Here is a 15,750-nt window from a genome sequence, read left to right on the forward strand (position 1 = left end):
ATTTGGCAAGGGTCGTTCCCCTCTATGGCAGTTGATTGTCATACTTTGCTTCTCATAACACCGTCACTTTTTACTCCACCTCCTGTCTCATGTCATCCTTTATAGGATCCTGGAGTACGTGGTTTTCTATTTGCAGCACTAGTCACATTTTGCTGCTGAATTTAGTTTCAAGCCCATATTTAACATTTAATCCTTTATAAAAAAAACGTCAAAGTTAACTTGAGGCTATTTTTTTAATAGGGAAATTATCCGATTGTGAATTTATTAAGGCCAATATTTCTGGAACATTACATTTAGAAATGCATTTAGAGCACATGCTTTCTGTTAGCTAAATAGTTTGTGTCTAAAGTCTAATTTGTTTGGGTGGTAAACAGGGGTGGGCACATAAGTGAGGCGCTGTTTAGTCCAATCTAACGGGAAGCAGCTTCATGAAGGTCAAAACAAGAGAAGTTAGTTGTTGCTGGCATCATCAGTTCTGTTTTTCCCAAAGTTGGCTTGTCACAAAAACAGATCATTTAAGGATACAACTAAAGCATTCTGCAGAGTTTAGCAAACTGCCATTTTTGACAGACAAACATTAGCTCACAAGTAAAACATGTAAACACGCTTTCTGAAAACATTCCAAATCTGGCTGTGTGCCCCTATATTATCCTGTTGCACAAGTTATACAAGGTTCCTCATTAGGGAGAAATCCTTCCTTGCTTAATCATTCACTTAATTCATGACTGCAGATTGGATAAATTGAGTGAAATGGCTAAATGTACATTACGACAATTATTTAAAATGACGGCAATCTCTTCATTTAGTCCCTAAAAAGATTTCAGACGTGAGACAATTTAGTTATAAATTAATTTAGTTGTTTCCGTGATGGTTAAAATGGACTGATTAAGATGCTTCATTGAAGGAACTGTCACCCATAACATTAATTTATTTATACAGCGTGTTTAATGTTATTTATGTTCGGTTTGCTAAAAACAGAGGCAGATGGACGAATAACTGGTTCCAAAATACTGGTGGCATATTGTTCAGGGCATTTTTGTGACCAGTGAAGAATTTTACAAACCATTGTATGTAGAAATAGGAAGGGCTCATGAAATTCGGAATCATAATTGGTCACAATCCAATCTTTCTCATGAATAAGTCGCAGAGTGTGATTCACAGTGACTGGAGGCTGTCCCAGGGATGGAGTTAGCAAGCCATCATTTCTGTGATTGTATTTAAATAAAGCTAGATTTTAAATGCAGCCCGTGTATCTTAAAGGAAAGGTGCAGCCTTTTAAAAGATAGCTCTTTTTTGTTTGTTTGAGAGGACCACAACCTATTTCCAAACAAACAATTTTAATCACAAAGAAGAACGTGTTGCCACCCCCTTTGTCTCCAAAGCCTTGCCGGACGCTGCCACTCGATTCATAATCGCGCCCCAATGTGGTCCAGTTCTGGAGGCGTGTACTTTCAGCTGGTGACAGCATGGGAGATAGACCCAGCCTCCCTATATTTCCGCTTTCAACAAAGTCCATTGCACTCCAGAAGAGAAGAGCAACCAATATTTTAATTGCATAACCACCGAGAACTAATGAGTTTCTACATATCAGCATGTAAATATATATATATTTATTACCTACTGGCGGTCGCCAGTAGGTAGTTATAGTTAGGACCACGTTTCCATAGGAAAACCTCAACATTCTATTTTGAATAACTTTGGCGCCGGTCGACGAATCCTCGTGAATTTCTCAAAATAGGTGGGGCGCTACGCTCCGCTCCTACCCTGAAAGTCTCGGGGGGATCCGTCAAGCGGGGGCTGAGATAAAAGGGGGGTCCCAAAACGCGTTTTTCCCATGCATTTTTCCATAGGACCTTTAGAACGAGCTACAGCCCGAACGGCTGAACAGAATTACTCAAAATTTGGCAGAGAGGTAGTCCCTAGGTCAAGGAAGTGCCTTTTGTAGGTTTGGTGTAAATCTGTTCAGTAGATTCTGAGAAAATAGCCTTTAAATCAATATATATATCTGAGCCCGCTTACGGTACGCTTACCGTACGCTTACGGTAAGCGTACGGCGGCGTGCGCGAGCGTGATTCTGATTGGCTGTTAGATCTTAGTAAACATTCGAATCGGCCGAAACCAGGAAGCGGCGGCCGCCATTTTGTGTATTTCACTCTGAAAAAAAAGAGTGAAAACAAGGAAAGGGGGCAATGAGGAGAGTTACAGACCCCCTAACATTTGTAAGGGGGTCAAAGAAGGACAGAAAAGTAAAAAAAAAACATTTATTGATTTTAAAAAAAATCACGGGGTACGCGTACGGTAAGCTTACGGTAAGCGTACGGTAAAAAAAATAAAAATAGATAAATGAAAAGCAGATTTAAGAGTTTAGAAATTAGGGAGCTCTAAAAAGAGCTGTTGTGTTTATGAAGTCATTTTTTTAGTGGTACCTACAAGTAAGTACCGATGCAGAGTCTAAGGTTCAAGAGGAAGACTCTGTTCCCTTCATCATTGAAGTGCACACCATCTCCTCTATAAATGTCTTGCATGTCATAACGCAAGTTGTTGTGGTAAATGGCACCCATACCATAGTCACGGAGGAAAGCAGAAACAGATTTGTTGACGTGCTTTCTTGCTTTGTCAATCTGTGGACAGAAATGATTGGACCAGTTCCATTTTTGCCTTTGGCATATGTTGGAAAACACAAAGGCAGTTTTAGGGAAAAGTGTAAACAGTTGTGCAAAGGTGTCCTTCATAAGCATTTCCAGACCTACCCCAGTCAAAGTGCCTAGGTCATTGCCACCACAGTGCACTATTATGAGGTCAGGGTGTTGGATTTGAATGAAGGATTTCACCAATGGCATCAATTGGTGCCACTTTAACCCTCTCTGACCAATCCATTTAATGTCTACATTTGGCAAAGCAAGGTCTCTCACCATATCTGTTTTCTCTGCAAACTTTTCACTCCAGAAGACATAGCTGTGCCCTACAATCCACACTGTGAACATCTTCAAAGGAGAACTGGATGCACTCAGGAGGTGTCTTTCAGTAGAATGGCAATATGAAAAGAAAGACAGTTTGGAAATGGAGGCATACATATTTTTTTAAAACAAAAAGAACTGATTGGCTGTTTCATACCATTCTAGAATAAAAACTAGGCTGTATGTGAAAATTAATAGAAGCATGTTTTGTATTGGTACAAAAAAATGTGTAACCAAAGAACAGTACTATGGATTTGCTGTAAGGTTTGAAAAGTCAAGCACTCTTGCTCTGTGGAATTGAAACATTGTGTGTCGAACTTCTGACCTAACTGCACACAGCAGTGTTCCATGAGCTGTTGCTATGGTAGCAGGCAGAAGTCAAGTTGGGGGAAGGGTACTAGGCAGAAGTCAAGTTGGGGGCAGGGTACTAGGCAGAAGTCAAGTTGGGGGCAGGGTACTTTTGGAAAAGGGTTGGTTTTCAACCAATAGAAATGTGTGATTACATTTGAAAAAAAGGGGGAAGCACTGAGATTTGAAACTTACAAGTATATGTGTGGAAAAATAGAGGGAAAGTTTGCCATTATCTGGTTCTGCTGAGAGGAGAGAGGTGAACACAACAGAGATCCTGGCTCTGATAATCTGCTGTTTGAGTGTCACATTTCTTTCACAACTAACTAATTTTAAAGGTGAGTTTAGAGTTTGAGAGGGGATGTATGTGGTAACTTAAGAAATGAATAATAGAAATGGGAATTGTTTTTGTTGTAGTTACACATGGTGGTTTCATAATGTGACAGTGTGTAAAATTGATTTACACTTGCCCCGAAAAAAAAAAGAGCAGTAAGTGTGCTTTCAAATTGGCAAAGAAATTTCGTTTTGGGACTAATGTGAAAACATGACTCTGTGTGCATAGAAGAATTATAGGCAGAGATTTATTGCGTCTTGCTCTGGTGATTTCACAGTTGCATTAGATGGAAAGGGGGAGCGAATTTTTTGGGGAAGAAGCAGAGGCTTAGCACACACCCATGTGCTTGCCATGTATAGTCATGCACAGTATTTAGAAGCCAGTGGGGTTTTCAGGTTTAAGTCTGTAATGCAAATACATTCAGCATCACTAAGGCTGGTTGCCCTTGGTGGAGTGTAGGCAGTCACAGAGAATGCACATGGTGGTGGTCTGAAAAAAAAACAGCTTGGACACGTGCAATTAAATAAATCAAAAATAGTGGTTTCATAATGTGTCAGTCTGTAAAAGTGATTTCAAATTGTAAAAAGAGATTTTCACTTGGCCCGAAAAAAAAAGAGCAGTAAGTGTGCTTTCAAATTGGCAGAGAAATTTCGTTTTGGGACTAATGTGAAAACATGACTCTGTGTGCATAGAAGAATTATAGGCAGAGATTTATTGCGTCTTGCTCTGGTGATTTCACAGTTGCATTAGATGGAAAGGGGGAGCGAATTTTTGGGGGAAGAAGCAGAGGCTTAGCACACACCCATGTGCTTGCCGTGTATAGTCATGCACAGTATTTAGAAGCCACTGGGGTTTTCAGGTTTAAGTCTGTAATGCAAATACATTCAGCATCACTAAGGCTGGTTGCCCTTGGTGGAGTGTAGGCAGTCACAGAGAATGCACATGGTGGTGGTCTGAAAAAAAAACAGTTTGTACACGTGCAATTAAATAAATCAAAAATAGTGGTTTCATAATGTGTCAGTCTGTAAAAGTGATTTCAAATTGTAAAAAGAGATTTTCACTTGGCCCTAAAAAAAAAGAGCAGTAAGTGTGCTTTCAAATTGGCAAAGAAATTTCGTTTTAGGTCTAATGTGAAAACATGACTCTGTGTGCATAGAGGAATTATAGGCAGAGATTTATTGCGTCTTGCTCTGGTGATTTCACAGTTGCATTAGATGGAAAGGGGGAGCGAATTTTTGGGGGAAGAAGCAGAGGCTTAGCACACACCCATGTGCTTGCCATGTATAGTCATGCACAGTATTTAGAAGCCACTGGGGTTTTCAGGTTTAAGTCTGTAATGCAAATACATTCAGCATCACTAAGGCTGGTTGCCCTTGGTGGAGTGTAGGCAGTCACAGAGAATGCACATGGTGGTGGTCTGAAAAAAAAACAGTTTGTACACGTGCAATTAAATAAATCAAAAATAGTGGTTTCATAATGTGTCAGTCTGTAAAAGTGATTTCAAATTGTAAAAAGAGATTTTCACTTGGCCCTAAAAAAAAAGAGCTGTAAGTGTGCTTTCAAATTGGCAAAGAAATTTCGTTTTAGGACTAATGTGAAAACATGACTCTGTGTGCATAGAGGAATTATAGGCAGAGATTTATTGCGTCTTGCTCTGGTGATTTCACAGTTGCATTAGATGGAAAGGGGGAGCGAATTTTTGGGGGAAGAAGCAGAGGCTTAGCACACACCCATGTGCTTGCCGTGTATAGTCATGCACAGTATTTAGAAGCCACTGGGGTTTTCAGGTTTAAGTCTGTAATGCAAATACATTCAGCATCACTAAGGCTGGTTGCCCTTGGTGGAGTGTAGGCAGTCACAGAGAATGCACATGGTGGTGGTCTGAAAAAAAAACAGTTTGTACACGTGCAATTAAATAAATCAAAAATAGTGGTTTCATAATGTGTCAGTCTGTAAAAGTGATTTCAAATTGTAAAAAGAGATTTTCACTTGGCCCTAAAAAAAAGAGCAGTAAGTGTGCTTTCAAATTGGCAAAGAAATTTCGTTTTAGGTCTAATGTGAAAACATGACTCTGTGTGCATAGAGGAATTATAGGCAGAGATTTATTGCGTCTTGCTCTGGTGATTTCACAGTTGCATTAGATGGAAAGGGGGAGCGAATTTTTGGGGGAAGAAGCAGAGGCTTAGCACACACCCATGTGCTTGCCATGTATAGTCATGCACAGTATTTAGAAGCCACTGGGGTTTTCAGGTTTAAGTCTGTAATGCAAATACATTCAGCATCACTAAGGCTGGTTGCCCTTGGTGGAGTGTAGGCAGTCACAGAGAATGCACATGGTGGTGGTCTGAAAAAAAAACAGTTTGTACACGTGCAATTAAATAAATCAAAAATAGTGGTTTCATAATGTGTCAGTCTGTAAAAGTGATTTCAAATTGTAAAAAGAGATTTTCACTTGGCCCTAAAAAAAAAGAGCTGTAAGTGTGCTTTCAAATTGGCAAAGAAATTTCGTTTTAGGACTAATGTGAAAACATGACTCTGTGTGCATAGAGGAATTATAGGCAGAGATTTATTGCGTCTTGCTCTGGTGATTTCACAGTTGCATTAGATGGAAAGGGGGAGCGAATTTTTTGGGGAAGAAGCAGAGGCTTAGCACACACCCATGTGCTTGCCATGTATAGTCATGCACAGTATTTAGAAGCCAGTGGGGTTTTCATGTTTAAGTCTGTAATGCAAATACATTCAGCATCACTAAGACTGGTTGCCCTTGCTGGAGTGTAGGCAGTCACAGAGAATGCACATGGTGGTGGTCTGAAAAAAAAACAGTTTGTACACGTGCAATTAAATAAATCAAAAATAGTGGTTTCATAATGTGTCAGTCTGTAAAAGTGATTTCAAATTGTAAAAAGAGATTTTCACTTGGCCCTAAAAAAAAAGAGCAGTAAGTGTGCTTTCAAATTGGCAAAGAAATTTCGTTTTAGGTCTAATGTGAAAACATGACTCTGTGTGCATAGAGGAATTATAGGCAGAGATTTATTGCGTCTTGCTCTGGTGATTTCACAGTTGCATTAGATGGAAAGGGGGAGCGAATTTTTGGGGGAAGAAGCAGAGGCTTAGCACACACCCATGTGCTTGCCATGTATAGTCATGCACAGTATTTAGAAGCCACTGGGGTTTTCAGGTTTAAGTCTGTAATGCAAATACATTCAGCATCACTAAGGCTGGTTGCCCTTGGTGGAGTGTAGGCAGTCACAGAGAATGCACATGGTGGTGGTCTGAAAAAAAAACAGCTTGGACACGTGCAATTAAATAAATCAAAAATAGTGGTTTCATAATGTGTCAGTCTGTAAAAGTGATTTCAAATTGTAAAAAGAGATTTTCACTTGGCCCGAAAAAAAAAGAGCAGTAAGTGTGCTTTCAAATTGGCAAAGAAATTTCGTTTTAGGACTAATGTGAAAACATGACTCTGTGTGCATAGAGGAATTATAGGCAGAGATTTATTGCGTCTTGCTCTGGTGATTTCACAGTTGCATTAGATGGAAAGGGGGAGCGAATTTTTGGGGGAAGAAGCAGAGGCTTAGCACACACCCATGTGCTTGCCGTGTATAGTCATGCACAGTATTTAGAAGCCACTGGGGTTTTCAGGTTTAAGTCTGTAATGCAAATACATTCAGCATCACTAAGGCTGGTTGCCCTTGGTGGAGTGTAGGCAGTCACAGAGAATGCACATGGTGGTGGTCTGAAAAAAAAACAGTTTGTACACGTGCAATTAAATAAATCAAAAATAGTGGTTTCATAATGTGTCAGTCTGTAAAAGTGATTTCAAATTGTAAAAAGAGATTTTCACTTGGCCCTAAAAAAAAAGAGCAGTAAGTGTGCTTTCAAATTGGCAAAGAAATTTCGTTTTAGGTCTAATGTGAAAACATGACTCTGTGTGCATAGAGGAATTATAGGCAGAGATTTATTGCGTCTTGCTCTGGTGATTTCACAGTTGCATTAGATGGAAAGGGGGAGCGAATTTTTGGGGGAAGAAGCAGAGGCTTAGCACACACCCATGTGCTTGCCATGTATAGTCATGCACAGTATTTAGAAGCCACTGGGGTTTTCAGGTTTAAGTCTGTAATGCAAATACATTCAGCATCACTAAGGCTGGTTGCCCTTGGTGGAGTGTAGGCAGTCACAGAGAATGCACATGGTGGTGGTCTGAAAAAAAAACAGTTTGTACACGTGCAATTAAATAAATCAAAAATAGTGGTTTCATAATGTGTCAGTCTGTAAAAGTGATTTCAAATTGTAAAAAGAGATTTTCACTTGGCCCTAAAAAAAAGAGCAGTAAGTGTGCTTTCAAATTGGCAAAGAAATTTCGTTTTAGGTCTAATGTGAAAACATAACTCTGTGTGCATAGAGGAATTATAGGCAGAGATTTATTGCGTCTTGCTCTGGTGATTTCACAGTTGCATTAGATGGAAAGGGGGAGCGAATTTTTGGGGGAAGAAGCAGAGGCTTAGCACACACCCATGTGCTTGCCATGTATAGTCATGCACAGTATTTAGAAGCCACTGGGGTTTTCAGGTTTAAGTCTGTAATGCAAATACATTCAGCATCACTAAGGCTGGTTGCCCTTGGTGGAGTGTAGGCAGTCACAGAGAATGCACATGGTGGTGGTCTGAAAAAAAAACAGTTTGTACACGTGCAATTAAATAAATAAAAAATAGTGGTTTCATAATGTGTCAGTCTGTAAAAGTGATTTCAAATTGTAAAAAGAGAGTGTAGCACTGTGGACATGGGCTTTTTAAAAAATCTGAAAAGTGGTTTCATAATGTGACAGTTTGTAAAAGAGATTTTCACTTGCCCAAAAAAAAGAGCAGTTTGTGTGCATTCAAATTGGCAAAGAAATTTTGTTTTATGACTATTGTGAAAACAAATGTAGTAATATATTTAAATACAATAAAGGATTTTTTTTTTAGTTTTTTTCAGGTATTGCTGAAGAACAGTGAACAAAATTTAAGATGCCTACAAAATCTCGAGCTCAAAAAACGCTAAAAAAAAAACTATATTTGAAGACAACTGGAGGACCAAAGTTAGTAGAAGATGCTCATGTTGGGAAAAAGAAAAAATCTTCTGGTAAGCAGAAAAAACAATTTCTTAACAAAATATTCAAAACAAAGAAAAATGTACAAAATGTCTGTCCTCGGAAAAATGTAACAAAACATAGAGAACAGCAAAAAATTGAGAATTTAGTTAATGCAAATATACCTTCTGCAATTGAAAAGTTTAACATAAACAGAAAAACAGCGTTTAAAGAGATACGTAGAAAAATGTTTCAGAGAAGAGTTATGTCCAATTTGATAAAGGATGTAAAGAAATATAAGCAAAAGGCAAAATATTACAAGAGAAAAAAAGAAATTGAAGCCATTGCAGCAAAAGCATTAGAATTAAAAAGGAAACTATTCATATTAATTTTGAATAGGATGCGTACATTAGATAAAATGGTTAATGTACTGAAATCACAAAGCAAAAGCAAAAGAGTAGTGAACAGAACAAACTTTTGTAAAGTGTTTTTAGGAAAGTGGATGCATAGTTCAAGTAGTGAACCTTTTTTTAATGAAGAGAGCTATTTTCAAAGTAATAGTTTGCTGCATGCAGTTGACACCAGAGGTCGTTCATACGAAGTAAAAAATGGTTGCATAATGGAGAAGGAGATAATGGTTCCAAGAGATGAGGTACAAGTGATGGCAGATGAGGCAATGGGGAGACGTCCTAAAGCCCCAGTGTACACTTGGAATTGTAGTAGTATTTGCACTGTGCGTCAGGAATCTATTGACAGATTTCGAGAGTTTCTAAGAGAATATAGTAAAAAAAGTGTAAAACAAAAGATTAAGGTGCTTCAAAGTCTGGATCCATGCAGAGTGAGAGAGAATACTGGTTTGCAGGGTCATTCTCTTGCTTGTCTATCTAGAAAAGTGTGCAATAGTGTTTTCCATCATTTTAGGATGCTGGCTGTTCATCATACTGAAATGAGAAAGTTTGTGAGACGGTTGTATTTTGCCAAAAGTCCAGCAATAAAGTTAAATGAATTGAATAGGGCTCTGTTCCGAGGAACGGTATCAGATGTAGAGAAGGTTGTTGATGAAATTCAGTTTTGTTACTTTGGTCCTGAACAAAACAGTGCAGAGAAGGACACAGTAAATGAGGCAGAAGTGGAAGAGAATGTAGAACCCTCTGTAAGTAACACATTTAATGATCACATAACAAAATTTGCAATAGTCTCTAATGAAAGACCAAATGTTACTTGTATTTGTTGCCGCAGAACTCATTATAGAAAACAAACTAGGAATGTTGATCTCTACAGAAAGAGTGAAAATGAAGATAATTATAAGTGGATGGATTTTGCCACATATATATTTCTTGAAAATTGTTTTGAATTGGGTGAAGATCAGCGTATTTGTAAATACTGTTACAACAAGTTAGAGGAAAATAGAATGCCGACCAGAGCTGTACATAATAATTTAGAATTGGATGCTATTCCTGCTGAACTTTCTGAATTAAATACATATGAGTCTATACTCATTCAATGTGTTCATCCGTTCCAGACCATAGTACGTATGGAGCCCAAAACTGGTAAATTACCTCCTTCAGATTTACTGAGAGGTTTAAAAGGTAGAGTGGTGTATTTGCCCTTGGATTTGAAAAAAAATATGGAAACTATTGATGCGGATACTTTGGAAACTGAACCATTAATTATTCTGGTTAATGGTGTACCTACAAAGAATAAGAAGATTTGGCAGGAGCTGGTAGATGTGCGGAAAGTACAAAGAGCAAATTTGTATTTGAAAAAAAATAACAAATGGTATGAATCAATTTATATAGAAGAAGAAGAAGAAGAAGAAGATTTTCAAGAACACACAGAAACACCAACTGGACAAATTGAAAAAGTGGACAAGTCAAAGGAAGAAGAAATTTATGAACATTTTAGCATACATCCTCTCCATTCGAAAGAAGTTATGGGAGACAATATTGATCTCTTTCAGATGAAGAAAGCAAAAGGAAATCCCGTGAGTGTATGGGAGGAGAGCTTGGAAGCTCGATGTTTTCCCCAGCTGTTTCCTAAAGGAAAAGGAGGACGATACGATGAACGTCCAGAACAGATTCCAGCTTCAGAGTATCGGACTACAAGACTATATGCTGAAGATCCCAGATTTCGACAAAGTATTCCTTATTTGTTCCATCTTTTATTTGAAAGCGACTTGTCTGCACTGTCTTATGCAGTAAATCACATTTTAAAAAGTGGAGTACATTTACAAAATGTGTCTGCTAAGGATTTTATGGAGAAAGTGCAGCACCGAGATGATCATTTGGAAACACAACTGATCAATCTGATGGCTTGTCAGCGTGGGACAAATGAATATTGGTACCGACGCCATGGTGAACTAAAATGCATGTTACGCAATTTAGGAACACCAACATGGTTCCTTACCCTAAGCTGTGCCGAGTACGCTTGGGATGATTTACTGGATTTTCTACGAGAGGCCAATTCAAACATTAAAAACATCGAATACAAGACAGCAGGAGAACTGTGCTCATTGGATCCGGTTAATGTTTGCAGATATTTCAATCATAGATTTGAGGCTATGATGTCCTTCATCTGCAATAAAAAAAATCCACCCCTTGGAGAAGTAGTGGATTTCTTTTGGAGAAAAGAGTACCAGGCAAGAGGTGCTCCTCATATTCATATGCTGCTGTGGATCAAGGATGCCCCAAAGTTTGGAACAGATACTGATGAAGCAGTGTTATCTTACATTGAAGAATATGCAACATGTGGTATACCAAAAAGCAAAGAAGAGAACAAGTTAAAGGAGCAAGTTCTACGTTTCCAAAGTCATCGGTGTGGAAAATACTGTCGACGGAAATACAAGAGCAAAGAAAAATACTACACTAAATGTCGATTTGGATTTCCTAGACCTGTTCTTTCAAATGGAAGAGTCAACAGTTTTATGTCAGCTGTGAGACATACTATCACAAGAAAATCACCTAAGAATACCTACAACCTTAAAAGAAAAGAAGAATCAAAAAATATAAATGACTACAACCCAGTCATTTTATCCATGTGGAACGCTAACATGGATATACAGTATGTAGCTGACAATTCCATTGCTGTTGCACGATATGTAACGTCTTACATTACGAAATCAGAAAAAACAGAATTGAAGGAAATGTGGGAAGAGATTTCTCACGAGAAGACTGTCAGTAAGAAGCTGTACAGTTTCAGTTTGAAGATGTTATCGCATCGAGAAATTGGATCCTACGAATGTTCAGATAGGTTATCTTCTGCAAGTCTCTACTCGAAGTCAAGAAGAATAATTTGGGCAAGTTTAGGCCTTGCAGCAATGAGAAATCGGGTACTGAAATCTGTTGGAGAAATTGAATATTTGGCCGAGAATGACCCAGAAAGTACAGATATATTGAAAACAAACATGTTGGACACATATTATCCCAAGAGAAGTCATCATCTGGAGAACATGTGTCTCTATGAAGTGCTGCAGAACTACATTTATTCACGGAAAGCTGCAGAAGACATCAACAGTGGAAAATATAAAGTTGTTGGTGAAGAAGGATGTTTGGTGAAGCAAACCAAAGGAAGTTTGATAAATCACCGGAAGCTGAGTTGCGACACAACCGACAAGAAAGAATTTTACTACTTGGCTCTTTTACAGTTGTTTAAACCATGGCGTACAGAGGATGAACTACTGGGAGAATTCCAGAGCTATGAAGATTCTTTTAATGCTTGCAAAGACAGCATACAATGCAGTACATTCTCAACTTATCTGCAAATGTTAAATGAAGAAATTGAACAGGAAACTACAATTGCAGCAGAAATAGCTAGAGACAGTTCTCAGGACAGCCAAAGTTCAGGAACATACAGTCAAGATCCCCTAGGACAACCAATCGTTGAAAATGAAGCATCAATAGCCATGAATGAAGTGGAAACGGCTATGAATCAAGCTCAAGAAGAATTTATAGACTTACAAAATTTGGAAAGACAACTGAATCAAGAGCAGCAACACATTTATGAAGAGATCAAAAACAAAATTGATCACGGATTTCTACATATAAAAAAAGAGTGCTCATGCACATCATTTCATCCAATCAGGATGTATGTAAGCGGACAAGCTGGCACTGGAAAAAGTTTCCTAATTAAAGTCATCAGAAGCTACCTAAAGCAAAAAACGGATTCTACTTTGTCTTGTGTGGTTACTGCTCCAACTGGGTTAGCAGCATATAACATAAAAGGAATCACCTTACATCGTTTGCTAATGTTACCAGTGGAGCATGAGAACAAAATACAATTCAACAAGCTATCTGGAGAAGCATCCTTGGAAGTTTCAAGAGTATTGAAGAAGATGCAAGTTCTCATTATTGATGAGGTGAGCATGGTATCAAACTTAATGCTTGCCTTTGTGCATTTAAGAATGCAGCAAATTTTGAAGACAGACTATGACGTGTTATTTGGTGGAAAACACGTCATAGTTTTTGGGGATCTTTTGCAACTTACTCCAGTTAAAGGACAACCAGTGTTTAATACTGTGACACATGAAGACACGAAGAAGTCATTGGGAAGCATTGGAAATACAAATATTTGGTCCTTCTTTGAGTACAAGGAACTTACAACTAATATGAGGCAAGCAAACGATGAAGAATATGGAAGTATTCTGAAAGATATCAGAATTGGACTACTCACAGAAGTTGGGAAAAAAGCATTACAGAGTCGGCTGCTACATAATTTATTTCCAAAGGAAGAAATAGTTGCAGAGAAAATATACAAGAATATTGCAGAAAACAAAAGTGTCATCTGCTTAATGCCAACTCTACGTGAATGCTCAATATTTAATGAGGAGCTTTTGAAATTGGAAAAGGAAGAGATCAGGAAATTGGAAGCAGTGGACAAAATTGAGGATGGAAGAATTACTGTCACAGTAACAGGCAAACTGAAAAATAAATTGGACTCACTAGAGAAGAACATCTCCAAAACAGCAGGATTAGAAAAAAATCTATATGTTTGCATGAACTGTAGAGTATTTTTAAGGAGAAATTTGGATGTTGAGAAAGGCTTAGTGAATGGAGCGATGGGAAGAGTTGTGGGTTTTATTAATTATCAGAAAAAAGAAGGAATTGAATGTTTACAGATAAAATTTGATCAGATAGATGAAGTTAAAGATATTTGTCGTTGTACAGTTCGTTTTATGCTTGTGAAAGACTTATATGTACGTAGGAAGCAGTTTCCGTTTTCTCTAGCATATGCTGTAACTATCCACAAGTCTCAAGGATTGACTGTAGATTGTGCATTTGTGAACATTGGTTCAACTGTGTTCAAAGAAGGTATGGCATATGTAGCTTTGTCACGAGTCAAAACATTATCAGGTTTATTCATGATAGACTTTGATGACTCAAAAGTTAGTGCTGATACAAACTGTGTAAAGGAGTATAATAGATTAAGAAGAAGCTATGCTCCTCATTTAGGTCAGTATCCTGTGTTGGAGAAACGTGTAGTTTCTCGTAAAAGGAGAAATGAGAATATCTGTAATGAAGATATAGAGAAGAGGAAAAAAAAAGAGGAGTGATGTAATTGCAAGCAAAAAGAAAAAGGACAATGAAGAACAGGTTGTAGGATGTCATTTTGAAAATAGCTCTGGTGTCAACTGCTACGCTAATGTAGTGCTGAATGTTGCATTTTATCTGGAAAGTTTGCAAGAGCAGATAATAGTAAATCAGGGAAAAAGATTCTGTTCAGAGCTGAGTCTCCTTTTTCAAAAGCTGAGTAAAGATAAAACTCAAATAGAAAGTGCTACTGATATTAGAAAACTTTTAGATGTATGTTCAGGACGAACACAGTTTTCACAAAATGAACAGCAAGATGCACACGAATTTTTGATGTATTTTCTTCAGGTAGTGGAAGAAGAAGGAGTTCCCATTGACATTTTTTTTGGTCTCTCTTATAAATGGGAACATAGTTGTGATAATTGTTATAATATATGTGGCTCTATTGTTGATAATGAAAGGTTTATTTATTTGACATTGCCAGAGAGTAAAACAGTCACTTTTGCAAAATTAGTTAAAGATGCTAATCATAGCATGAAATGTGGTGAGTGTAATTCTGACATGTTTTCAACATTAATTTTAAGGGAATACGGACAGTATGTAATTTTAATGATGCAACGATGTAGAGCTGATGGTTCAAAATTGGATACTTTAATAAAGAAGTTTACAGGACAGCAATTATCAATTTCAGGAAAAACTTTTGTAACTGTTGCAATAATTTTCCATGATGGACCTACTGTTACTTCTGGACATTACACAGTTTATCTAAAATGTGAAAAAGGCTGGACACTGTGTAATGATTCCCAATTGATTTTCAAACAACGTTTGCCTTTTGATTTAGCAAATTCCTATCTAATCTTCCTGAAACCTAAATTTTAGAGAGACTTGGCAAGATCTGGACAAAATAATTTTACCATTTTACTGGATTACCATTGCAATTTTGTAGAAAAAATATTTTTAAAATTATCATTTGGCCTAAAGGAAAGATAACCAATTGTAATGTGGACTTTTTTAATTTTTAATGCAATTTTGAAAAACCAATAATTTATAGATAATCGGTAACTTCTGCACATTTTAAATTTTGGAATGCTATTGGACTGCCATTGGAAATTTTTTCAAAAATGATTTAAAAAATTACTATTTGGCCATGTGGAAAAGTAAGCAATTCTATTGTGGACTAAATAAATTATTCAAAAAATTTTCGTGAACCAAAATGTTACAGAGAACCGGTGAGATCTGGACAGATTAAACTTTAGAATTTTAATGGATTTCCCTTGGAAATTTATTCCAAAAAAAAAAAAAAAAAATACTATTTGGCCTAAAGGAAATGAAATCAGATGTATTTTGGAGTTATTTGAGATATAATATTGTGATTATACTTCTGAAACAAACATATCAGACGGTATTTTAAAGAAATAAGTATTGTTTTTAGATGATATTTTTTTAGAATAATATGCATTTCTGTAATGATAAGTTTAAGTGAGAAGAGATTCTGGGCTTTTTTAATACAATCTTTGA

The sequence above is a fragment of the Triturus cristatus genome, chromosome 8, assembly GCF_964204655.1.
Source record: "Triturus cristatus chromosome 8, aTriCri1.1, whole genome shotgun sequence".
In the NCBI taxonomy this organism is placed as follows: Eukaryota; Metazoa; Chordata; class Amphibia; order Caudata; family Salamandridae; genus Triturus; species Triturus cristatus.